Genomic DNA, 26,260 nt, shown 5'->3' with positions numbered 1-26,260 from the left:
CCTTCTGATGGGTCTGTTTCAAATTCATTTACTTTGTAGTATAGTTTATGGGTCTCTTTTTGCGTGCATGCTAAGTATACATACAAATACATTTGTTTTGTGTTAGCCTTCAATAGCATAATACGTTGGATTCTGGCTCCTTGAGTTTGATATATACATTTACAGCTTTCTTAAGATTTGATTTGTGGCATCGATCCAACAATGGTTTGGCTGCCAACAACTTGCACAAGTACCTGAGCCTCAACTGAATAGACTTCATCAAGCCGGTTCATGCTCACAGATGACAAATGGACATATTTGGAGATTTACAAGAATGCTTTTAACATCTTACTTGTTTGTCATAGGATCTGCTATTGAATATAGCTCTTGTGGAGGTTGGGAGAGCTGGGGTAGAGGAATTCAACCATCACATAAATAATATTTGGGCTCCCTAAAACCGGGGCACCAGGCATGTTCTCGTGAAAACAGTACATTTAAAAATACTGAATTCACTTTAGAATGAATTCAGCATAGAAAGGCCTGCTCTGCACTCGAGGGTGTATCTATGAAGAGACAGGGTGGTGTCAATTGTCAAAGGCATGTTTGTTCTCCAAGATAGGGTTACTCAGCAGTTCATTTTTCAGACAAATATTTCTGGCTGTCTGCATTTCAGCTCTACATTCAGCTTTTTAGGTATTGCAAACCTGCGTTGCAGCGCGCATGCGCTGCTTGCTCTTCAAGTCTTTTTGTAATCGAGCAGATTTGAGAATTGGAGTTGAAGCCCCGCCCATCATTCTCATTGGCTGGCATCATTGTTTATGCTAAACGCTGGTCTCCGATTGAAAACGAGGCTTCTTTGTTACCACCCTGTCTTCTTTTGGGAGTTTCAGGTTGCGATTCCATCTTCACACCATCGGGACAACTAATTGATTACTTCTTGCAGAAATTTGTTCAAAATTGGCGCAGCTACGTTAAGGACACTACTCACTTTTTGAACTTGTTCCAAGAAGTACAGAGCAAGTACAATCCGGACTGGCTTATGTGCACTATAGATGTAACATCACTATACACATCGATTCCTCTTAAAGAAGGCGTGGAAGCTAGCGAGTGGGCTCTGCTACAGTTACCGGATTTGGAAGTCAACAAGATTTTCATCTTGGAGTTACTGATATTTTGTCTCCAACATAGCTATCTGAAGTGGCAAGATACATTTTATCTTCAAGTTAGTGGAACATCAATGGGTTTTTCAGGCGCACCAGCGTACGCAAATACCTTTATGGCACAATTTGAGGATAGACACATTTTCAAGCAGGATGACTGGGCCATGAACTTAGCTTTTTATATCAGATTCATAGATGATATTTTCCTAGTCTGGAAAAGCTCACAGGCTCTACTAGAACAGCTGATTGGTGAACTTAACAATAAGCACGAAAGGATTAAATTCACGCATGAGATTAGCCGACAACATATTCACTATTTGGACGTTCAGATAACTCAAAGAGAGAACAAATTGGAAACATCAGTGTACACAAAACCGACTGATAGAAACAACTTATTGTTGTACTCAAGCTTTCATCCGCCTTCATTGAAAAACAATTTGCCGTACTCGCAATTGCTCAGAGTGAAGCGGATAACTTCCAATCAAGCTGATTTACAAGAAGCTTTGCAACAACAGTTAGAGAGATTCAAGCAAAGAGGTTACCCTACAGAAGTTTTGGCAACAGCTCTGAGTAAAACTGAAACTAAACCCCGTGAAGAGTTACTCAGCAGCAAACTAAAAGAAACGACAAGCAGACATGTGTTTGTGTCCAAATATTCATCGAAATCACCAGCAATTAAACACATCATAAAATCCAGATGGGAATTGTTAAGACAAGAGCCTGATTTTAAGGGACTATTCGATGAAGAACCTTTGTTCGCGTACACAAGAAGTAAGAATCTTAAAGAAATACTGAAAGCAACAGCTTCAGAAAATCAACCTTTGTTCAATGGAATGCGTAAATGTTACAATTGTGTTCATTGCAATAATGTAATAACAGGGAATACCATCTACCACCCACAATCGGGGAAAAGCATTTCATTAAAATACAACGGAGACTGCAATAGTTCGAATGTTATCTACCCCATCAGATGCCCTTGTGGTTTGCTTTACGTTGGGAAAACTTCAAGAAAAATCAAAATACGCATTTCCGAACATAAAAGCACATTCATAACCAAGTCTACTAAGTCCTACTTTGCAACACATTGGTTAGAACATCAACACACCAATGCACAGCTTAGGTTCACCATTCTTGAAATTGTTTCAGCAAAACAAGACCACAATCATGCAAGACACTTAGCACAGAGAGAGGCCTGGTGGACTAAGTTTCTCCAGACTTTGGTCCCTAGCGGACTTAATGACAGGATTGAACTGCAATGTTTTTTATAGTTGTGTGATCTTCATAGGATGTTGTCTGTTAAACTTATCAATTTTGGCGAAGAACATCTTATACCTGGCTCAAATGAATATCTGTTTTCATGATGGTATTACAACTTGATTGCTCTTGTCAGATATACACCACTGTAAACAATGTTTATTTATTATGAGGTACTAGCAGTGTTTGATTTGGTCTACGCACAGTAATATTTCATATATCGCTTGAATAACAATTTTTTAATACATGACTGTTGAATAATGTCCAACGCTATCATGTCATTATATATGTTTTTGGGTCAAGTGAAACACTTATCAACAAGTTGCTCACATTGTATATTGATTGTGGATTCTTATCCAGGTCCAATTGTATTTATCAATTCTTACAGATACTTTTTTCAGTAATGGTCAGAAATTATGACACATGTATTACACTCCGTTCACTACTCACATTCAGCAGAGTGTTGGTTGACAGAAATTACATAATACATACAACGGTGACCAGGTTTAATACACTCCGTTTTTCAACAATTTGGAATTGTCTTGTATAGTGACTCTATTTACAAAAGTCCACGGAGATGCACATTAGTGATTACGCATAGCGGTAGCAACAGTGAGGTCGCTCTCGATTTTAACTTCTCTAAGATGGCCGACGCGTGTTTTGTGGTCCTACTACTCTGTCCACTTGGTAGCAACAGTTAGGTCGCTCTCGATTTTTACTTCTTCAAGATGGCCGACGCGTGTTTTTTGGTCCTACTACTCTGTCCATAATGGTCACGCGGGCGCGGGATAGAGGAGGATACAATGTAGTCCCATTTGGATGTTAGTCGATAACGGGTATAAATAAGTCTCCCACACTTTTCACAATCTTCCGTGGTGGAGTGAGCTACACGAACGGCCAGAATCTCCGCAGTGAGAGGTGAGTTGATGCAAGCTGTAGTAGCTACGTTAGCGGCTAGTTGAGACTTGAAAAGTGTTTAAAATAGATACGCTTGTTTTTTTAGACTCGAGGTGAAAGGTGCGCCCATTTTTGGTGAGGATGTATTCTCCATAGGTGAGTGTTATCACGTTAAGAGTTTAGCATAATAATGTAACTAGCAAAACTATGCAGTGTTGAAACGTATGGTTTTATGCTTTGAGTTAAGCATTTAATGACATACTCAGCATTACTACGCTGTTAAGGAGAAACAACATCAAAAGGGTTTGCGGGCAAGCAGTTACCAGGTGTTTTGAAACAATGTGGCTACCCTTAGAGTTTTGGTTTATGGAACATGATTTCGTTAGTGGTCTAAAACGGGCAGGGTAGTTTATTGAGTTACCCTTAGAGTTTTGGTTTATGGAACATGATTTCGTTAGTGGTCTAAAACGGGCAGGGTAGTTTATTGAGTTAACCATGTGTTAAGAACAAGATCATAAATCTCAGTCAGAACCACTGTGTCTTTATTTATCTAGCAGTTCTTGACGTTTTTAAACTATTCAGGGTGAGGATTTGTCACACTGTTTCATTTATTGTACCACAGTTAAAGATAGCATTGAGAATCATGTTGCTGCAGTGATTCCCCGTCCAAGTGAAGAAGACGCCAAACGCACATAGGTCTGATCCCATTGAGCACACACCACCCACGTAGAGACCAGTTAGTTATTGGCCAGCGCTCGTAATCATACTAAGTAAGTAGAGGTTGCTTGAATATATTGGTCGGTTTGGTCAGTGAGGTCGATTGATCAGAAGTGGTTCACAGACACATATGTTTTTGTTTACGCCCTTAGCTCTAAGAATCGAATTAGAGGCTTTCAAGAGGCTGAAGTACCTTCCCATAACAATGAGATTTTAAACAGTTGAAATGCGAGTACAAGAGTTACCGTTTAAAGTATTGCAACATCTTTTTTTAGCACGATGCTGAACCTTGTGCCTCCCTACACTTGAATACAACACAATGTGCTGTCAGTATCATTTATTCTAAAAATCTTTGGATAAGAGTGTCTTAACCCAATCAGCAAATTTTCAACCCAATCAGCATTATTTGCATTCGTGATTTTTAGACCTGGATAGGACGTCCACAATGCAATTGTTGTATAGCTGTCAAGATGTGAATCATAAGTTGGACCTCATGAACTGCCCCGCATCAAAACAGTAGTTGAATGTATTTTAAGTTGAAATACACAGATTGTAATTTCAAAACACTTACACATTGTTTTATTTTTGCAGTGCCCCTGAAGAAGGGAATCATCCCGAAATGCATTGGGCCTACTTCTCAACTGTGATTTCTAATGTATCAGAGTATTGCTCAGCAGAACAATTATTGTGTCAACTTTACTTTGTTGCTATTTAGTTTTTTCTGTAAAAAATGCTTAGCAATTGTCAAAATGTCTGACTGACTTGTCGGAACATGAGATTTATATACAAATGATCATAAAAATATATAGTTTTTGAAGAAGCAATCTTGTTTTCTCCATTTTTGATTAATTAAATCAACAAGGTTTCAATTGTTACTATGGTTATACTTTAATACCCAGTAGTGCGCTTGGTAAACTAGTGGAGTTTTCCACCAGAGGTTCTTTTGTTACTTTCAGGTTGGCTACCTTTCAACCAAGAAGCACACTAACATTACCCTAACATTGTATGAATTTGAGTATAAATGTACTAAATAAGGGAGTGCGCAGATAAGAAAATTCTTTTCTTAACTTTGTTGCCACTTATACTTAATTGCAGCACCCCGACAATTTCTTTTTTAAACATCCCTTGAAAATGTCTTTTGAGAGTATATCTAATTTAACTGAGAATAGAGCAGACACAAGAACTTACACAGACACCCAATTTCAAAGTATTTATTCACTTATTGAAGAGACACCTTCATTTGATGCGCAAGGCAGCTCTATACCCCAACAACTCAAGCAGTTGGAATTCATAGCTAAAAGAGCCTTGAGCCAACGATTGCACGCTTCGACGCTGATCCAGTACCACAAGGTACAAAGAATACCGCGAGGATTACGACTGCCCATCAAACCATTGTTATATAGATTCCAATATAATAAGAGATTCATGGAAAAGTGGCAAGCAGTGTTAAATAAATGTTCATTGGACTTAATCCTGTTATTAATAGAAGAACTCTCCAAAACCATCAAGGAACTGGAAGAAGAGATTAACATCATTAAATCAGACATGTCTAACCGATGTGAGGCAGATTTCTGGAGACTCACACTGGAGGATCTGAATTCTAAACTTGATACTTATGGCAAAGAAATCCAGGAAAGAAAATTGCGAAAATTTAGGAGAGACACTATAGATTATAAATTAAATGAGGTTTACACCTGGGCAGAGGTGTACGCAAAAAGGCGCCCTTTCCAAAAACCTGCCTCATCCTCACAGGAATCTATAGTTTCAGAAAATGATATGGATCCAGCAAGACAGCCACTGGCATTGAGACAAGAACCGACAACATCAGGGACAGGAGAAGGAGCAAGTGCGACAACAACATCTACTCCTTTTTTAGACAAGGCTCAGGGAGGAGGGAGACCTCCAGACCTCCAAAAAAAACAAGGAGGAGTCAAAGAAAAGGAGAAAGAAAAAGAAACAAAGGAGAAGGAGAAAGAAGCCAAGGATCGCGAAGCGGAAGCCCGGAGCCTGATAAGCAAGGGGAAACCCTTGTGATCAACATTTCCTCCAGACAACTGACTAGAGCTCAAGAAATGGTACTTAATAAAGGAACATCTTTTATACCAATCTATAATACAAACAAACTAGAACTTGAAGTATCAGTGTTTCGGTTTCTCCGCAACTTGATATTAAAACATTTCTTCACTAATGTAGTACCAACAACAGATGTACAACCTCTGGAACAAGACATCGATGATACGGAAATGAGACAATTTAGACCTAAAAGCACGTTCATGGCCCCAGTGACACATAGACTTTTGGACACTTTTGAATCTTTGATACGCCATGATCTTAACAAACTCAATCTACACCCAAAGATGCGAGCAAATCTTAGAAAAGATGAGTTGGACATACTCCGGAGATTGAGTTCAGATGATCAAATTATGCTCCAAATGGCAGATAAGGGTGGCGCTCTTGTTGTAATGGACATGAGTTTCTATGAGCAGAAAGTGAACGAACATCTGGAAGACTTAACAACTTATTTACTATTGGAGAAAGATCCAACTGATTCTTTCATGTTGACACTAAGTTCTATTTTGGATAAAGCAGAAGAATTGGGATGGATAACAACACCAATGCGAAAGTTTTTGACAGTACAGTACCCGAGAAGACCAAAACTTTACATGCTACCGAAAGTACACAAGTGTCTCAACAACCCACCTTTTCAACCAATAGTTTCAGGTTGCGATTCCATCTTCACACCATCGGGATAACTAATTGATTACTTCTTGCAGAAATTTGTTCAAAATTGGCGCAGCTACGTTAAGGACACTACTCACTTTTTGAACTTGTTCCAAGAAGTACAGAGCAAGTACAATCCGGACTGGCTTATGTCAACTATAGATGTAACATCACTATACACATCGATTCCTCTTAAAGAAGGCGTGGAAGCTAGCGAGTGGGCTCTGCTACAGTTACCGGATTTGGAAGTCAACAAGATTTTCATCTTGGAGTTACTGATATTTTGTCTCCAACATAGCTATCTGAAGTGGCAAGATAAATTTTATCTTCAAGTTAGTGGAACATCAATGGGTTTTTCAGGCGCACCAGCGTACGCAAATACCTTTATGGCACAATTTGAGGATAGACACATTTTCAAGCAGGATGACTGGGCCATGAACTTAGCTTTTTATATCAGATTCATAGATGATATTTTCCTAGTCTGGAAAAGCTCACAGGCTCTACTAGAACAGCTGATTGGTGAACTTAACAATAAGCACGAAAGGATTAAATTCACGCATGAGATTAGCCGACAACATATTCACTATTTGGACGTTCAGATAACTCAAAGAGAGAACAAATTGGAAACATCAGTGTACACAAAACCGACTGATAGAAACAACTTATTGTTGTACTCAAGCTTTCATCCGCCTTCATTGAAAAACAATTTGCCGTACTCGCAATTGCTCAGAGTGAAGCGGATAACTTCCAATCAAGCTGATTTACAAGAAGCTTTGCAACAACAGTTAGAGAGATTCAAGCAAAGAGGTTACCCTACAGAAGTTTTGGCAACAGCTCTGAGTAAAACTGAAACTAAACCCCGTGAAGAGTTACTCAGCAGCAAACTAAAAGAAACGACAAGCAGACATGTGTTTGTGTCCAAATATTCATCGAAATCACCAGCAATTAAACACATCATAAAATCCAGATGGGAATTGTTAAGACAAGAGCCTGATTTTAAGGGACTATTCGATGAAGAACCTTTGTTCGCGTACACAAGAAGTAAGAATCTTAAAGAAATACTGAAAGCAACAGCTTCAGAAAATCAACCTTTGTTCAATGGAATGCGTAAATGTTACAATTGTGTTCATTGCAATAATGTAATAACAGGGAATACCATCTACCACCCACAATCGGGGAAAAGCATTTCATTAAAATACAACGGAGACTGCAATAGTTCGAATGTTATCTACACCATCAGATGCCCTTGTGGTTTGCTTTACGTTGGGAAAACTTCAAGAAAAATCAAAATACGCATTTCCGAACATAAAAGCACATTCAGAACCAAGTCTACTAAGTCCTACTTTGCAACACATTGGTTAGAACATCAACACACCAATGCACAGCTTAGGTTCACCATTCTTGAAATTGTTTCAGCAAAACAAGACCACAATCATGCAAGACACTTAGCACAGAGAGAGGCCTGGTGGACTAAGTTTCTCCAGACTTTGGTCCCTAGCGGACTTAATGACAGGATTGAACTGCAATGTTTTTTATAGTTGTGTGATCTTCATAGGATGTTGTCTGTTAAACATATCAATTTTGGGGAAGAACATCTTATACCTGGCTCAAATGAATATCTGTTTTCATGATGGTATTACAACTTGATTGCTCTTGTCAGATATACACCACTGTAAACAATGTTTATTTATTATGAGGTACTAGCAGTGTTTGATTTGGTCTACGCACAGTAATAATTCATATATCGCTTGAATAACAATTTTTTAATACATGACTGTTGAATAATGTCCAACACTATCATGTCATTATATATGTTTTTGGGTCAAGTGAAACACTTATCAACAAGTTGCTCACATTGTATATTGATTGTGGATTCTTATCCAGGTCCAATTGTATTTATCAATTCTTACAGATACTTTTTTCAGTAATGGTCAGAAATTATGACACATGTATTACACTCCGTTCACTACTCACATTCAGCAGAGTGTTGGTTGACAGAAATTACATAATACATACAACGGTGACCAGGTTTAATACACTCCGTTTTTCAACAATTTGGAATTGTCTTGTATAGTGACTCTATTTACAAAAGTCCACGGAGATGCACATTAGTGATTACGCATAGCGGTAGCAACAGTGAGGTCGCTCTCGATTTTAACTTCTCTAAGATGGCCGACGCGTGTTTTGTGGTCCTACTACTCTGTCCACTTGGTAGCAACAGTTAGGTCGCTCTCGATTTTTACTTCTTCAAGATGGCCGACGCGTGTTTTTTGGTCCTACTACTCTGTCCATAATGGTCACGCGGGCGCGGGATAGAGGAGGATACAATGTAGTCCCATTTGGATGTTAGTCGATAACGGGTATAAATAAGTCTCCCACACTTTTCACAATCTTCCGTGGTGGAGTGAGCTACACGAACGGCCAGAATCTCCGCAGTGAGAGGTGAGTTGATGCAAGCTGTAGTAGCTACGTTAGCGGCTAGTTGAGACTTGAAAAGTGTTTAAAATAGATACGCTTGTTTTTTTAGACTCGAGGTGAAAGGTGCGCCCATTTTTGGTGAGGATGTATTCTCCATAGGTGAGTGTTATCACGTTAAGAGTTTAGCATAATAATGTAACTAGCAAAACTATGCAGTGTTGAAACGTATGGTTTTATGCTTTGAGTTAAGCATTTAATGACATACTTAGCATTACTACGCTGTTAAGGAGAAACAACATCAAAAGGGTTTGCGGGCAAGCAGTTACCAGGTGTTTTGAAACAATGTGGCTACCCTTAGAGTTTTGGTTTATGGAACATGATTTCGTTAGTGGTCTAAAACGGGCAGGGTAGTTCATTGAGTTAACCATGTGTTAAGAACAAGATCATAAATCTCAGTCAGAACCACTGTGTCTTTATTTATCTAGCAGTTCTTGACGTTTTTAAACTATTCAGGGTGAGGATTTGTCACACTGTTTCATTTATTGTACCACAGTTAAAGATAGCATTGAGAATCATGTTGCTGCAGTGATTCCCCGTCCAAGTGAAGAAGACACCAAACGCACATAGGTCTGATCCCATTGAGCACACACCACCCACGTAGAGACCAGTTAGTTATTGGCCAGCGCTCGTAATCATACTAAGTAAGTAGAGGTTGCTTGAATATATTGGTCGGTTTGGTCAGTGAGGTCGATTGATCAGAAGTGGTTCACAGACACATATGTTTTTGTTTACGCCCTTAGCTCTAAGAATCGAATTAGAGGCTTTCAAGAGGCTGAAGTACCTTCCCATAACAATGAGATTTTAAACAGTTGAAATGTGAGTACAAGAGTTACCGTTTAAAGTATTGCAACATCTTTTTTTAGCACGATGCTGAACCTTGTGCCTCCCTACACTTGAATACAACACAATGTGCTGTCAGTATCATTTATTCTAAAAATCTTTGGATAAGAGTGTCTTAACCCAATCAGCAAATTTTCAACCCAATCAGCATTATTTGCATTCGTGATTTTTAGACCTGGATAGGACGTCCACAATGCAATTGTTGTATAGCTGTCAAGATGTGAATCATAAGTTGGACCTCATGAACTGCCCCCGCATCAAAACAGTAGTTGAATGTATTTTAAGTTGAAATACACAGATTGTAATTTCAAAACACTTACACATTGTTTTATTTTTGCAGTGCCCCTGAAGAAGGGAATCATCCCGAAATGCATTGGGCCTACTTCTCAACTGTGATTTCTAATGTATCAGAGTATTGCTCAGCAGAACAATTATTGTGTCAACTTTACTTTGTTGCTATTTAGTTTTTTCTGTAAAAAATGCTTAGCAATTGTCAAAATGTCTGACTGACTTGTCGGAACATGAGATTTATATACAAATGATCATAAAAATATATAGTTTTTGAAGAAGCAATCTTGTTTTCTCCATTTTTGATTAATTAAATCAACAAGGTTTCAATTGTTACTATGGTTATACTTTAATACCCAGTAGTGCGCTTGGTAAACTAGTGGAGTTTTCCACCAGAGGTTCTTTTGTTACTTTCAGGTTGGCTACCTTTCAACCAAGAAGCACACTAACATTACCCTAACATTGTATGAATTTGAGTATAAATGTACTAAATAAGGGAGTGCGCAGATAAGAAAATTCTTTTCTTCTTTTGGGACAGCCCATCTGGACTGGATTTTTTGCTTGCAGCGTTAGACTGTCTCCTTCAATTAGTTGGTAGGCACTTTCTTTGTCACTCCGGCCATGAAGCGTGATGCTGCAGCGCTATACACTCTATATTGTGTATATATATATATATATATATATATATATATATATATATATATATATATATATATATATATATATATATATATATATATATATACCAATAAAAGCTTCTGAGAGAATCCCCGATGTGGCTTCCTGCTTCTTCTCTACACGGAGTAGTTTTTCACAGACATTTACACGCTTCCCAGTTGCGTGTTTTGGAGGCCCAGTTCCATTTGAGAGGCCGGAGCATAGCTGGGACAGCTGCTGCAGCTAATCTCGTTCACACCAAGTTTTGGTAGCTCTGGCTCGCCTCGAAGTGTGGATCAAGGACAGGGCTGCTGCCAGGAGCAGCTCGACACTGTAAGAGGGACTGGGAATCATTGCATCTCAGCCCACAGCCCGCCTGACATCTACATAGAGGCTGGAACGCTCAACGGGGACTCGAGGAAGCCTGGGGACCGCAATTCATTCCACGGACAATCACTGATTTCACCACACCCTCCCTGGTTTCCTAATGCCAAATTGAATTGGACATACTTACAGCTTCCCCCGCGATTTCACGCTCCCATCCAGGTGAACTCTGGGACCTGTAGTGAAATCCAGCAACTACAGAAGGCGTGTCAGCATCCAAACGTGGGGGTGACCAGCTCAACCAATGGGAGCACATCACTGTATGCATAGGTGTGGGTGGAGCAGAGCTGGGATACTTACGGCATCTGAGGAAGGCAACACGATACGCCGAAATGCATCATGCCTGTGGTACCAATAAAAGCTTCTGAGAGAATCCCCGATGTGGCTTCCTGCTTCTTCTCTACACGGAGTAGTTTTTCACAGATATATATATATATATATATATATCTCACCAGAACTTCTTCCCAACAGGGAAAACAACGGGTCGCACAGCCAACTTGGATTTAAACAGCAATCCTTTTTATTTCTTTCTTTTCAAAGGGCAACAGGCGCAGAGATCTCTGCGCCTGTTGCCCTTTGTACGCCCATAGGAGCAGGTGGTTGCAATTTATGAATATGAAAGCTGAATGCAGTGACTAATCGATGCCTCTGATGAAATGCGGTTGCGCATGAAACGCGTCAGGCAGCTTGGAACTTTGGTGATTTCTCCCATCCAGCGCCCTGTAGCTTACACCAAATAAACGCAAATTTACCTACCTGCAAGAGGCTTTTCTACATGGGGCAAACTGTGTGTGTGATGTAAACCGGCCGGTCCCGGTCGGAGAAGAGCCATGCCATGATTCTGTGGACCCGTGCAGCGTGTGACAATGCAGCACTTGAAGGGGCAGGAAGGACGTGAGGTGAAGTTATAATGTGCAGGACGCTGTCAAGGTGATGTTTTCCCAGCCCACAGTGGTTTTTTTAAAGATGGATATTGTTTCACTACTGCAAGCGACTCAATGGAGAAAGACAATTTAAACTACTTAGACCAGCATGCTCGGGGTGAGCCTACGCCCATAGGAGCAGGTGGTTGCAATTTATGAATATGAAAGCTGAATGCAGTGACTAATCGATGCCTCTGATGAAATGCGGTTGCGCATGAAACGCGTCAGGCAGCTTGGAACTTTGGTGATTTCTCCCATCCAGCGCCCTGTAGCTTACACCAAATAAACGCAAATTTACCTACCTGCAAGAGGCTTTTCTACATGGGGCAAACTGTGTGTGTGATGTAAACCGGCCGGTCCCGGTCGGAGAAGAGCCATGCCATGATTCTGTGGACCCGTGCAGCGTGTGACAATGCAGCACTTGAAGGGGCAGGAAGGACGTGAGGTGAAGTTATAATGTGCAGGACGCTGTCAAGGTGATGTTTTCCCAGCCCACAGTGGTTTTTTTAAAGATGGATATTGTTTCACTACTGCAAGCGACTCAATGGAGAAAGACAATTTAAACTACTTAGACCAGCATGCTCGGGGTGAGCCTACGCCCATAGGAGCAGGTGGTTGCAATTTATGAATATGAAAGCTGAATGCAGTGACTAATCGATGCCTCTGATGAAATGCGGTTGCGCATGAAACGCGTCAGGCAGCTTGGAACTTTGGTGATTTCTCCCATCCAGCGCCCTGTAGCTTACACCAAATAAACGCAAATTTACCTACCTGCAAGAGGCTTTTCTACATGGGGCAAACTGTGTGTGTGATGTAAACCGGCCGGTCCCGGTCGGAGAAGAGCCATGCCATGATTCTGTGGACCCGTGCAGCGTGTGACAATGCAGCACTTGAAGGGGCAGGAAGGACGTGAGGTGAAGTTATAATGTGCAGGACGCTGTCAAGGTGATGTTTTCCCAGCCCACAGTGGTTTTTTTAAAGATGGATATTGTTTCACTACTGCAAGCGACTCAATGGAGAAAGACAATTTAAACTACTTAGACCAGCATGCTCGGGGTGAGCCTACGCCCATAGGAGCAGGTGGTTGCAATTTATGAATATGAAAGCTGAATGCAGTGACTAATCGATGCCTCTGATGAAATGCGGTTGCGCATGAAACGCGTCAGGCAGCTTGGAACTTTGGTGATTTCTCCCATCCAGCGCCCTGTAGCTTACACCAAATAAACGCAAATTTACCTACCTGCAAGAGGCTTTTCTACATGGGGCAAACTGTGTGTGTGATGTAAACCGGCCGGTCCCGGTCGGAGAAGAGCCATGCCATGATTCTGTGGACCCGTGCAGCGTGTGACAATGCAGCACTTGAAGGGGCAGGAAGGACGTGAGGTGAAGTTATAATGTGCAGGACGCTGTCAAGGTGATGTTTTCCCAGCCCACAGTGGTTTTTTTAAAGATGGATATTGTTTCACTACTGCAAGCGACTCAATGGAGAAAGACAATTTAAACTACTTAGACCAGCATGCTCGGGGTGAGCCTACGCCCATAGGAGCAGGTGGTTGCAATTTATGAATATGAAAGCTGAATGCAGTGACTAATCGATGCCTCTGATGAAATGCGGTTGCGCATGAAACGCGTCAGGCAGCTTGGAACTTTGGTGATTTCTCCCATCCAGCGCCCTGTAGCTTACACCAAATAAACGCAAATTTACCTACCTGCAAGAGGCTTTTCTACATGGGGCAAACTGTGTGTGTGATGTAAACCGGCCGGTCCCGGTCGGAGAAGAGCCATGCCATGATTCTGTGGACCCGTGCAGCGTGTGACAATGCAGCACTTGAAGGGGCAGGAAGGACGTGAGGTGAAGTTATAATGTGCAGGACGCTGTCAAGGTGATGTTTTCCCAGCCCACAGTGGTTTTTTTAAAGATGGATATTGTTTCACTACTGCAAGCGACTCAATGGAGAAAGACAATTTAAACTACTTAGACCAGCATGCTCGGGGTGAGCCTACGCCCATAGGAGCAGGTGGTTGCAATTTATGAATATGAAAGCTGAATGCAGTGACTAATCGATGCCTCTGATGAAATGCGGTTGCGCATGAAACGCGTCAGGCAGCTTGGAACTTTGGTGATTTCTCCCATCCAGCGCCCTGTAGCTTACACCAAATAAACGCAAATTTACCTACCTGCAAGAGGCTTTTCTACATGGGGCAAACTGTGTGTGTGATGTAAACCGGCCGGTCCCGGTCGGAGAAGAGCCATGCCATGATTCTGTGGACCCGTGCAGCGTGTGACAATGCAGCACTTGAAGGGGCAGGAAGGACGTGAGGTGAAGTTATAATGTGCAGGACGCTGTCAAGGTGATGTTTTCCCAGCCCACAGTGGTTTTTTTAAAGATGGATATTGTTTCACTACTGCAAGCGACTCAATGGAGAAAGACAATTTAAACTACTTAGACCAGCATGCTCGGGGTGAGCCTACGCCCATAGGAGCAGGTGGTTGCAATTTATGAATATGAAAGCTGAATGCAGTGACTAATCGATGCCTCTGATGAAATGCGGTTGCGCATGAAACGCGTCAGGCAGCTTGGAACTTTGGTGATTTCTCCCATCCAGCGCCCTGTAGCTTACACCAAATAAACGCAAATTTACCTACCTGCAAGAGGCTTTTCTACATGGGGCAAACTGTGTGTGTGATGTAAACCGGCCGGTCCCGGTCGGAGAAGAGCCATGCCATGATTCTGTGGACCCGTGCAGCGTGTGACAATGCAGCACTTGAAGGGGCAGGAAGGACGTGAGGTGAAGTTATAATGTGCAGGACGCTGTCAAGGTGATGTTTTCCCAGCCCACAGTGGTTTTTTTAAAGATGGATATTGTTTCACTACTGCAAGCGACTCAATGGAGAAAGACAATTTAAACTACTTAGACCAGCATGCTCGGGGTGAGCCTACGCCCATAGGAGCAGGTGGTTGCAATTTATGAATATGAAAGCTGAATGCAGTGACTAATCGATGCCTCTGATGAAATGCGGTTGCGCATGAAACGCGTCAGGCAGCTTGGAACTTTGGTGATTTCTCCCATCCAGCGCCCTGTAGCTTACACCAAATAAACGCAAATTTACCTACCTGCAAGAGGCTTTTCTACATGGGGCAAACTGTGTGTGTGATGTAAACCGGCCGGTCCCGGTCGGAGAAGAGCCATGCCATGATTCTGTGGACCCGTGCAGCGTGTGACAATGCAGCACTTGAAGGGGCAGGAAGGACGTGAGGTGAAGTTATAATGTGCAGGACGCTGTCAAGGTGATGTTTTCCCAGCCCACAGTGGTTTTTTTAAAGATGGATATTGTTTCACTACTGCAAGCGACTCAATGGAGAAAGACAATTTAAACTACTTAGACCAGCATGCTCGGGGTGAGCCTACGCCCATAGGAGCAGGTGGTTGCAATTTATGAATATGAAAGCTGAATGCAGTGACTAATCGATGCCTCTGATGAAATGCGGTTGCGCATGAAACGCGTCAGGCAGCTTGGAACTTTGGTGATTTCTCCCATCCAGCGCCCTGTAGCTTACACCAAATAAACGCAAATTTACCTACCTGCAAGAGGCTTTTCTACATGGGGCAAACTGTGTGTGTGATATATATATATATATATATATATATATATATATATATATATATATATATATATATCCACAGAACCCTCTCCTACAAGCAAAGAAGCAGGGGCCACAGCGGGGAATCAGGTAGAAGCATTTATTTCAGTTTTGCTGGCATAATGCATTTCGGCAGACCTTCTGCCTTCCTCAGACGCCATTCACTTTACTGGTGATTCATTCACCCATTTAAATAACAGCCTGCCACAGTCTCATTGGCTGCGAGTCGTCACACCCCCACCTGAAGTTGCTGCTCACCACCTGTGATTCGTAGGAACCACAAGTCCCACAATCCATTATTCGGGTAAGTGCTGCGCAGGGAGTGTCCCAATGGAATTGACGATGTGCAGGGAAATGTCTGGTGAAGTTAAAATCAAATGCCCAGTTGCTGTACTCGCAAACAATGCTTCCTCCAGTCCCCAGCCGTTCTTTCCTCTCCAACACGAAATTCAGCCGAGCAGGGGTCAAGAAGCCAGTGCCTTACGATCCTCCGTGAAGTCACGGACCGCGCTGCAGCTGCTCTGGATTCCTCTGTGTGGAGTGGCAGGCCCTGGGCAGTTCCAATAACTTGGAAAACAGCAAAACTGAAATAAATGCTTCTACCTGATTCCCCGCTGTGGCCCCTGCTTCTTTGCTTGTTGGAGAGGGTTCTGTGGATATATATATATATATATATATATATATATATATATATATATATTTTTTTTTTTTTTTTTATTACTTTAATTAGCGTGGCGCCTGCTAGGGACCTAGCGCTCCCTTTTTTATTTATATTTTCACTGCGTCCACTTCAGGGACAATGCACTCTGGTTAAAATGTTTGTTTTACTTTAGTCTTTGCTCAGCGGCGCTGATTTGTCTTGTTGCGTCCGCGCTGTTCTTTTTCTGTCCAAACGGCCCTGAGACGCTGAAGGGGCCATGCCAGCAGGGAGAGTTTCCTTCTTCCTCCCGGAAGTGGGATGGCTTTTGGCATGTCCTCTTCACCACTGCCTCCATGTTCGTGCCTGCCTCCATGCCTATACCACTGCCACCAGGCTAATGTTGGTTGCTGTTCAACCGGGTTCAAACCCAGTTTCCTCACCGCCTATCGCTTCTTAAGTGGTGCTCGAGTCCTTTTCGGATGGCAGTGGGACTGCAATCACAGCAACGCGATGAGGGTAGCAGTGATGACTCGCTCTACAACAACAATCTATCCAACGACGATCCCGATACCATTGCTTAGCCTCTGTTTACCACCCTCTTTAGCCTCATGCCCCTTGCCACCTGATTGGGCACTTTGAACCCCAACTCTAATGCCGTTTGGGGGATTTTGCGGGCTTCTGACCGCCCACCCTTTGCGACTTGGTGCCCTATGGTTGTGTTAGCTATGGTCCCCTCTAGGCTCTAGTTTCACCTTCCAGGGACTGCAATTCTTTTGCCTAGTACATACAATAAAATGGAAAGGATCATCATATTTAAGAGTGTGTATGTGGTGTGCGCTCTAGCCTATCGGCGCATACGGGATTACGTGATGCGCCGTGGGCTAGAGCGTCATAGGCGCGCATGCGCGAATGAGTAAAGAGAAACGGCGCGAAGGCAGAGATCGGCAGTTGGCGACCGGAGCAGTCGCTGGTTAGACGCTCGGCGCCCTTACTTTGTACCTTGTACATGGAATGAGAATAAACGCATTCCTGTTCACTACAACTTGTGTCAGTGCACTTCAGTGGGAATATACCAACCTTACAGTGGCGACGAGGCTGGGACCTGGACACCACCGGGCACAGACGACAGCAAGGGTATTAACCCCCACTCCCACGAGCCAGATAAGGCACAGGACCGACAAGGAGAGCAAGGGCGTGGCAGCAGCGCAACAGCACGACCAGAGGAAAGCCACCAACCCCAGAAAGCCAGGTCAGTGGGGCCCAAGACGCAAATAAAGCCCCCAGGCAGCAACCTGGCAACCAAGGGAGACACCCCTGAGCCAGAGGAAGGGGGGAGGACTGCGCAGGCAGCGCACGCTTCGAGGGACAACACTCCAGGTAGCCCAAGGGGTCAAGGAGACACGGCAGGCAGCGCAGGAGAGCCCGGTATACCCACTAATAGAACCCAGGAGGAAGGACCCAGAGGTGAGGCCAGAATGGCGAATCAGGCATCAGCCCTAATGGCGCCAGTTCCATTCCTAACCAGGCCAGGGGAACCCCAACTCAAATGGGAAGACTGGAAGGAATACTTCCTAAATTACATCGAAGCCTTAGAAGACGAGAATGAAGGGGAATACAAGCCGGAAAGGAAGAAGAGGCTTCTGCTCCACAACTTAGGCCCAGAGGGGGTCAGAGTGTTCAAGAACTTGGTGCCCAAAGAGAGGGGCGTGGAGGAGGCCGACGTTTTTGAAAACGCACTGGACGACCTGGACAGCCATTACCGCCCAGCAGTCTGCGTCTCGATAGACCGCTATAACTTCCAACAGAGGAAACAAGAGGCGGGAGAATCCATCGACGACTACGTAGCAGCCCTCCGCAGGTTGGCCATCACGTGTAGATATGGAAATTTACAGGATGAATACATAAAAGACCAAATAGTGATGCACACCACCAGCAGAGCAGTCCAAGATAAGCTATGGGCAATGAATGAAACCACCTTGAAAGAAGTAGTGGCGATGGTCAAGAAGGCGGAAATGTCGAAGAGAGGCGCGGACGCAGCGAAAAGAGAAAGCGGGCCCAGACAGATGGTTAACAAAATAGACGAAGCGCCGCAATCCAGTAAACCCAAAAGCACGCACGGGGACCCGAAGAAGGACACAAGAGGGCCGGGGAAGCAGATGCCTCGTTCCAGCCCAGGAGCGAAATTTGCGTGCTACAGATGCGGCAGTGCAGCGCACGCTGCCCAGGACAGGCGCTGCCCCGCGTTTCGAGCCAGGTGCTCGTTTTGCGGGTTGACGGGGCACTTTGAAAAGGTCTGCCGGAAGAAAGGATCGAAATCCACAGTCAAGTGCATCGAATCGGGCACGGCCAACGTCAGTGAAGAGGACGAGCAGGAAGAGGATGACCTAGTGCTCTGCATCGAGGATCAGGTGCTGGACGTATCCGGAAAACGCAGAGACAAACCCCGCACCCACATGCACATAGGAGGTGTCAAGGTATACGTGGCTGTAGATTCGGGATCCCCATGGACCATAATACAAAGATCGATATGGGAAGAGGATTTCGAGCCAATTTTAGGCCCCGACCTGGAGCCACCGGACATCCGACCCATCTCGTACACAGAAGATTCCATCCCGCTGGTAGGATGCAAGGAGTTGGTGTTCGAATTTAGAGGGCGGTCAGCCTCATGCACCCTGTACGTAGCAGAAAAGGGCCCATCAGTGCTGGGGTGGAAAGACGCAGGTGCCCTCGGCATCGTTCTCAACCCCGGAGGGAAAGAACAGATCCTGCTAACGGACGAATGGCCCCTGTCGAAGGAGGAGGACTGGAAAGCAGCATACCCCAAGGTATTTGAGGGCACGGTTGGAAAACTGGATAAGTTCGTGCATAAGATGGCCCTGAAGGAGGGAGCAGTTCCCGTAGTGCACAAAGTACGGAACATACCGATCTCCACAAGCGAGGCAGTGCGCCTGGAACTACAGAAGCTAGAAGAGCTAGAGATCATCGAGCCAGTCGACAGTGCAGAATGGCTATCGCCCTTGGTAGTAGTGAAAAAGCCAAATGGGAAGGTCCGGCTCTGTGTGGACCTGAGGGAGCTCAACAAAAACCTCATAGTGGAGAGATTCCCGCTCCCCAGGATTGAGGAGATGCTAGCCAGGACAAAAGGCATTACTCACTTCTCCACCATAGATCTAACATCTGCATACTACCAGATAGAACTCCACCCGTCGAGCAGAAAGTACACAGCGTTCATTACACCCTTTGGATGTTACCAATTCAAAAGAATGCCCTTCGGCCTGGCATCCGCCGCAGCCGTTTTCCAGAAGTTGATGCACAGGTTGTTCAAGGACATCGCGGGGGTGCAATACTTCCAAGACGACATCCTAGTGATGGGCACGGACAAACGTGACCACGACGTGAAACTCCATAAGGTGCTGAAAGTGCTGCAAGGCAAAGGAATGACGGCGGAGTGGAGCAAGTGCAGGATCGGTTCTCGCACAGTGACCTACCTGGGACACGAGATAGGAACACGAGGTATCTCGCCAAAGGAGCAGAACGTGAAGGCGATAAAGGATGCCAAGGCCCCTTCAACCAAGGAGGAAGTGCGGTCATTCCTAGGAATGGCCGAGTATTACAGCAGGTTTGTTAGACAATTTGCCACAAGAACACACAGGATGAGACTACTGACCAGGCTCAATACGAAATTCGAATGGGATGAGGAAGCCCAGGCCGAATTTGAAGCCATTAAGGACTGTATCAGCCATGCCATTCCCTTGCAGGGATTCGCCCCCACAGATAAGTCCATAGTGACAACGGACGCCAGCGACAAGGGCTTGGGGGCTGTCTTGGCGCAGGAGAGAGAAGACGGAACAAGAGAAACCATCAGTTTTGCATCCCGGGCGCTGTCCCCGACGGAACAGAGGTACAGCGTAATTGAAAAAGAGATGCTGGCGGTCACGTGGGCGCTGGGCAAATTTCGCCAGTTCATATGGGGCACGAGATTCAGGCTCCAGACGGACCACAAGCCACTCATCAAAGTATTGACGTCGTCAGGTCACGACACGGCCACTCCGAGGATAGCAAAAATGACCCTGAAATTGCTGGATTTCACATACGATGTGGAATATCTCCCAGGTACGCAAAACAAGGTAGCAGATTATCTCAGCCGGGCAGCGGCCATGGAGGAAGCTCCGGGAGAGTCTCAGGACACAGAGGAGATGGTGGCCAGCATGGAAGACCATGAGTCGTCCATCAGTGCGCAGGAGTGGCATGCGGCATATGAACTCGACGAGGAGAAGATGGAGGTAAAGAAACATCTCACGTTGGGGTGGCCGGATAAGAAGAGACTGACGGAGGGGGTCCGGCGCTTCTATGAGATGAGGGAAGAATTGTCCCTGAGCGACTCGGGAATTTTCTTGTACAGAGGAGAGAGAGTTGTGCCCCCAGTGACGCTGATACCCCGACTCCTGAAGGTGCTTCATGAGGGGCATCTGGGCATAGTGAAAACCAAGGCTTTGGTCAAGCAGATGTATTGGTGGCCAGGAATGGATGCCCACATCGAGAGACAGGTGCGGGAGTGTGAACAGTGCCAAGGAGCGGACAAAGTGCTACACCCACTCCGTCCTGCATTAGGAAAATTCGACACCCCACACGGCCCATGGGAGGAAGTGGCCATAGATATCCTTGGGCCCATTCTGGACAACAGAGGAGTGAATAAGTACATATGTGTGGTAGTAGACAAGTACTCCAAGTGGCCAGAAGCAGACATACAAGAGTCGATGGACACCGACACGATCTTGAGGTTTCTGACAGGGCTGTTCCTCAGGGAAGGAATACCCAGAACCATCCTCAGTGACAACGGACCGCAGTTTGTGTCGGATAAGTGGGAGAAATACATGAAGAGGAACGGAATCGAAGTAAGACACACGGCAGTATACCATCCAGCCTGCAATGGTCAAGTCGAGAGATTCAATAGAGTGCTAATGGGCTCCATTCAGGCAGCAATATCGCAAGGCAAGGATTGGGAAGCAGAAATGATGAACATGATATGGGCATACAGGATAACGCCCTCAGTGGTGGGGTACAGCCCGTTTCAAGTGTTAAGAGGTAGGCATCCCTTCACAAGGGACAACGTGGCATGGAGGGAGAAGACCATCACCAGCAAGTGGTCCCCGGCCGTGGTGCAACACAACCTGGAGAAGGCCCAGAAAATCTACGCAGCACACTATAACAAACGTCGTGGCACCAAGGACACAGAGCTAGAAGAAGGGGAGTGGGTGAGGATCAAGCTCCCTACTTTACAGAGGAAGGGCGAAAGCAAATTTAGCCAGCCGCTACAGGTCAAGGAGGTGCGGGGCAGGGCTGCCCTCCTCAGTGATGGCAGAGTATGGTCGCAGGATCGAATGGCCAGGGTAAACAAAATCCTAGTCTGGCCCAAGACTGAGGAAATCGAGAGGAGTTTGGACCACCAGGAGGTTTCCCCACTCCCTGAGTACGGTGTGGACGACCAAGAGGAAAGCATAAGGGATGACCATGAAGAAGCAGTGGGGAGTGCCAGGCCGATGGACGGAGAGGCAAGACAAGTGAGTGCGGAACCGAGTACAGGCGGGAGAAGAACTGAGATGTCCCAAGGAGAGACGGCGGTGAGAGAGAACATGCCGGTAAGACACACCCGCAGCGGAAGGGCAGTTGTAGTGCCCTCTCGTTATAATGACTTTGTGATGAATGGACACTAGAGTTGTGCCAGCCCCCGGGCACCCCACATAGACTCTGGACACTATGAGGACACCACCATGGGGAGGAAATGTTATGTTTAGTATTGTGTAAAGGGGGGAGATATGTGGTGTGCGCTCTAGCCTATCGGCGCATACGGGATTACGTGATGCGCCGTGGGCTAGAGCGTCATAGGCGCGCATGCGCGAATGAGTAAAGAGAAACGGCGCGAAGGCAGAGATCGGCAGTTGGCGACCGGAGCAGTCGCTGGTTAGACGCTCGGCGCCCTTACTTTGTACCTTGTACATGGAATGAGAATAAACGCATTCCTGTTCACTACAACTTGTGTCAGTGCACTTCAGTGGGAATATACCAACCTTACAGTGTAGGACCAGCCTTCAATGTGTTAGTACCTCTGTTTGTTTGCTGTTTTCTGCTTTACATCCACAAATTAACATGTGTTTCCGTATTTGCCGATGCAGAACAGAATCGGCATAAAGCATTTGTGCTTCATTCAATAGCAAAACCACCTGGTGTTGCCAATGCCTCCATGCTAAAGTGCTCGCTGGGTGCTGCAATGTACTGTTTCTGAAGGGGGTAGGTGAGCGTGACAGCAGGCTTCTGACAATATTAGGGCAGCCTCTAGCTCTAAGTGCCATGGGGAAATAAAGCACTTATGGCCCAAGTACTTGAGATCGGCACACAGTACAGACTGACAGAGCTGTGACTGTACTGCTGTGTTACTCTGTCGACAAGGGGCTCCCCTTGCAGCAGCACCATACCAGGTTTCCTAGAATTTCACGGTAGGCATCGGCCGGTAGTACAGACAACCCACGATTTAAAAAAAAGAAAATCGAATTACGTTTGTTTACTGCTTACAAGGCAAGATTATGTAGAGATCTATGCCCACCATGTTGATTCCCACATTCAAATGTTGCTCCATCTCTCCCACTTAAAGCATATACAATGCGCACGCTTCCTAGGTACTGTTTTACCATTAAGGGGACCAACATGGAGTTGGAGGTGTGCATCAGGACAGGTGGGAACAGAAGAAGAGGGCAGGGTGGGTGGCTCTTGCATAGCTGCTTCATGGCTAAATGACAAACATGGATTGAGCATACTTTGGTGATAAGTGTACTGATCGGTCCAGAATCAATATTATACATGCAAGCACTGGCACAGAGGACAGGGCTCAGGAGCGGAGGATTCTGGTTCGAGTATCGGCGTCTCTGTGTAATGTATGTCTGATGCAAAGTCCTCAGACACCCTACACTGGCATGGGTGGCGCTATATAACTAATTAAATGTGTCAGAGAGAGTGTGTTTATGGAGGCTTGAGGGGCACTGTTAAAGGGTGGTGGTGGTGGGAATCCGAGGTGGAGGTTGTCATTGGGGGCGCCAACAAACATTGTTGCACCGGGCGTCACCAGCACTAAATAGATAAAACAAACAAGCATTTGCAATGCAATAGGTATTGCAATTGTGAGTTTCAGCTACTGGCATTGTAAATGGCAAATGCCTTCTATTTACGTGTTGGTTTTTAAAACATACATAAAAGGCTTTGTCAATTACAATGCCAATAGCTTAAACTCTTTCAAATGCGAGACCTATTGCATTGCAAATGCTTGATGGTTGTGTTCCTTAGAGCATCAGAGAACTATAAGCTCCAGAAGGGTTTATCTCAGACCACACGTGTGCCCTTGAGATTGAAGAAAAGGAAGCTAGATAACATGCATTGACATAACAAGCTGGTCAGCCTTTCTTATAATGAATAATGTGTGAGTGTGAAATTGTGTTTCATAGGATTTTTTTTTAAATGGTTATTGTCATTTTATGAAAGTATACAACCACTTTGCATTTGTCAAAGCAATTTATCACACTCCCCACCTCAACCCTCCTAAACACACAATTAAAAATTTGACTAATTCATAAAAACATGCTTAAAACCACGGTGCCTTACATACAGACATAAAACACACCAGTTTTAGATATACATTTTTACAATCGTAGCAGCATTCCTCTAGAAAACAAAGAAAGACAAGAAGAGTTCAAAAGTGTCAAGTGCAAAATGCAAATAAGCTTATTCATTCTAAATTGACCCAAGGGTACCCTTTGTGCCTATGTTTTCCCTCTTTTTACAGGGTTATATGACATACCCAGTTGGTCAAGGGATCCCATATATTCAATCCCCCTTTCCTGGCTCGGATTCCTTTCTTAGCTTAAACCGCTCTTTCCAGATTGTGAATCAATAGCAATCGAGCCAGCCATTGCCGAAATGAAGGGGATTAGCATCCGGCTATGCAAAGGCAATAAAAAGCCTAAGATTGGCCATAGCAATAAAAATCAAGCCCCCCTCCTCCTTTCTTCCAAAGGTGTCCTATACTCCCAATAATATCACTGAGGGGGTTAAAGTTAAATTCAGGGACGAAGTATCTCTAAAATAGCCCCAAATTTCCTCCAGCAGAGGCCAAAGAACACCACAAGTGGTAAACATATGCACTAAGTCAGGCCCGTATTCAGAGCAACAGTGGCAACGGGTGCCTTTGCCTTCTCCCTATTTAGCAATTTTATAATATAAAAAAACACAGGTTTTATAAAATTGGGCCTGAAGATTCGCGGAAAGTAAATCAGATTGTGCGTATAAGAGGGCTTGCTGAAAGGCCTTATCAGTAATTCCTATTTTTGGATTGCCCTTTCCCCGAAATATTTGCTCAGATTGTAGTATAGTTTATGGGTCTCTTTTTGCGTGCATGCTAAGTTAGCATGGCTTATTAGAAGTTTAAACACCATTTTACCCTTTGTTGCTTTTTGCACACAACACTGCTTAGCTGTTTTTGCAAATTTAGCTTTGATGAAGGTCTTTACATGAGAAAAGGTTTGTTTTTCGACATCTCTAGACATTTATTGTGCCCCCGGTCTGTACAGTGAGTGCTGAGCAGTCAAGGTTATCATAACATGTGAGCCTGTTTATCGTCGTGTCACATCCTAAACACAACATTTTGGCAGCTGGAAGCCGAGCAAGGTTCTGGCGCCTTTATCATAGCACACTTGCCATAATTTCACATACTTGGAAGACTCCAGGGATGCAGAGAGACTAGCAGATCCAGATGCAATTTACACTTACTGAGCGGACAGGTAATGGGGTCCCCCAAAACAAGCTCAAGAGACCTTTATAGTACATAGTTCCTATATAGGGAGGGTGTTTAAACTAGGCGCTTTATCACCTGTTTGCACTATCATTGTAATATGATTCCTCTTTTTGTATTTTATGGAGTTGTAACCATGCTTACCATATTATTTTTAATCATATGTCTGTTTATGATGACTAAAATACTGCGCTTGAGATCACGTTGTCTCTTTTTTACTCCTGTTGTGGACTGGTATGAGAGTATAACAAAAGAGTGTTCTCACTTCCCACCATTCCTGAGATGGTCCTAAGTCGCATGTTCTAGGTGTTCTAATCATTGGTTACTTTGCTATAGGACGAAGAGCTAAGGAGACACTGATTGCTAGCTGGTTGGGGTTTCTAGGTACTGAGGTTAGTTTCTGGTACACCACAATTCACTAATGTCCTAGGTCTCTGTGCACAGTTCTGTGTATGAGCAGAAATCCTTGCAACATGGTGCCCAACATAGGGCCATCTCAGGAATGGTGGGAAGTGAGAACACTCTTTTGTTTTACTCTCATACCAGTCCACAACAGGAGTAAAAAAGGCCCCCACAAGGCTCCCACAACACTGAAAAAGCTACAATCTTTACTGGGCTTTTAAATTTCGGTCTTACATACATTCCGGAATATGCCCAGCATATCAAGCCACTTTATGCGTTGATACAACCTTCTTTTTCCAAATCGTGCTGGCTTCCAGAGCATTCAGCCATCTTGCAATCTTTGCAGGCTGACCTTCTTGAATCTAAACTCTTGTCGACTTGTGATAACCACACCAACCTGGTGATAAGAATCGTGCCAGAGGCGGTGGGTTTCACGTACC

General features: G+C 44.4%; 1 protein-coding gene across 1 annotated transcript in view; it reads right to left on the bottom strand.

Moving 5' to 3' along the window:
* The window catches only part of LOC147726186 (sperm microtubule inner protein 6-like), an 86,310-nt gene that overhangs the window by 347 nt on the left and 59,703 nt on the right, over window positions 1-26,260 (bottom strand). The gene's annotated exons all lie outside the window — the stretch shown is intronic.

This window comes from Lissotriton vulgaris, chromosome 3_1 (assembly GCF_964263255.1).
Source record: "Lissotriton vulgaris chromosome 3_1, aLisVul1.2, whole genome shotgun sequence".
NCBI classification, from domain to species: Eukaryota; Metazoa; Chordata; class Amphibia; order Caudata; family Salamandridae; genus Lissotriton; species Lissotriton vulgaris.
The sequence above is the reverse complement of the archived record's forward strand: the minus strand, read 5'-3'. Positions and strand labels throughout refer to the sequence as shown.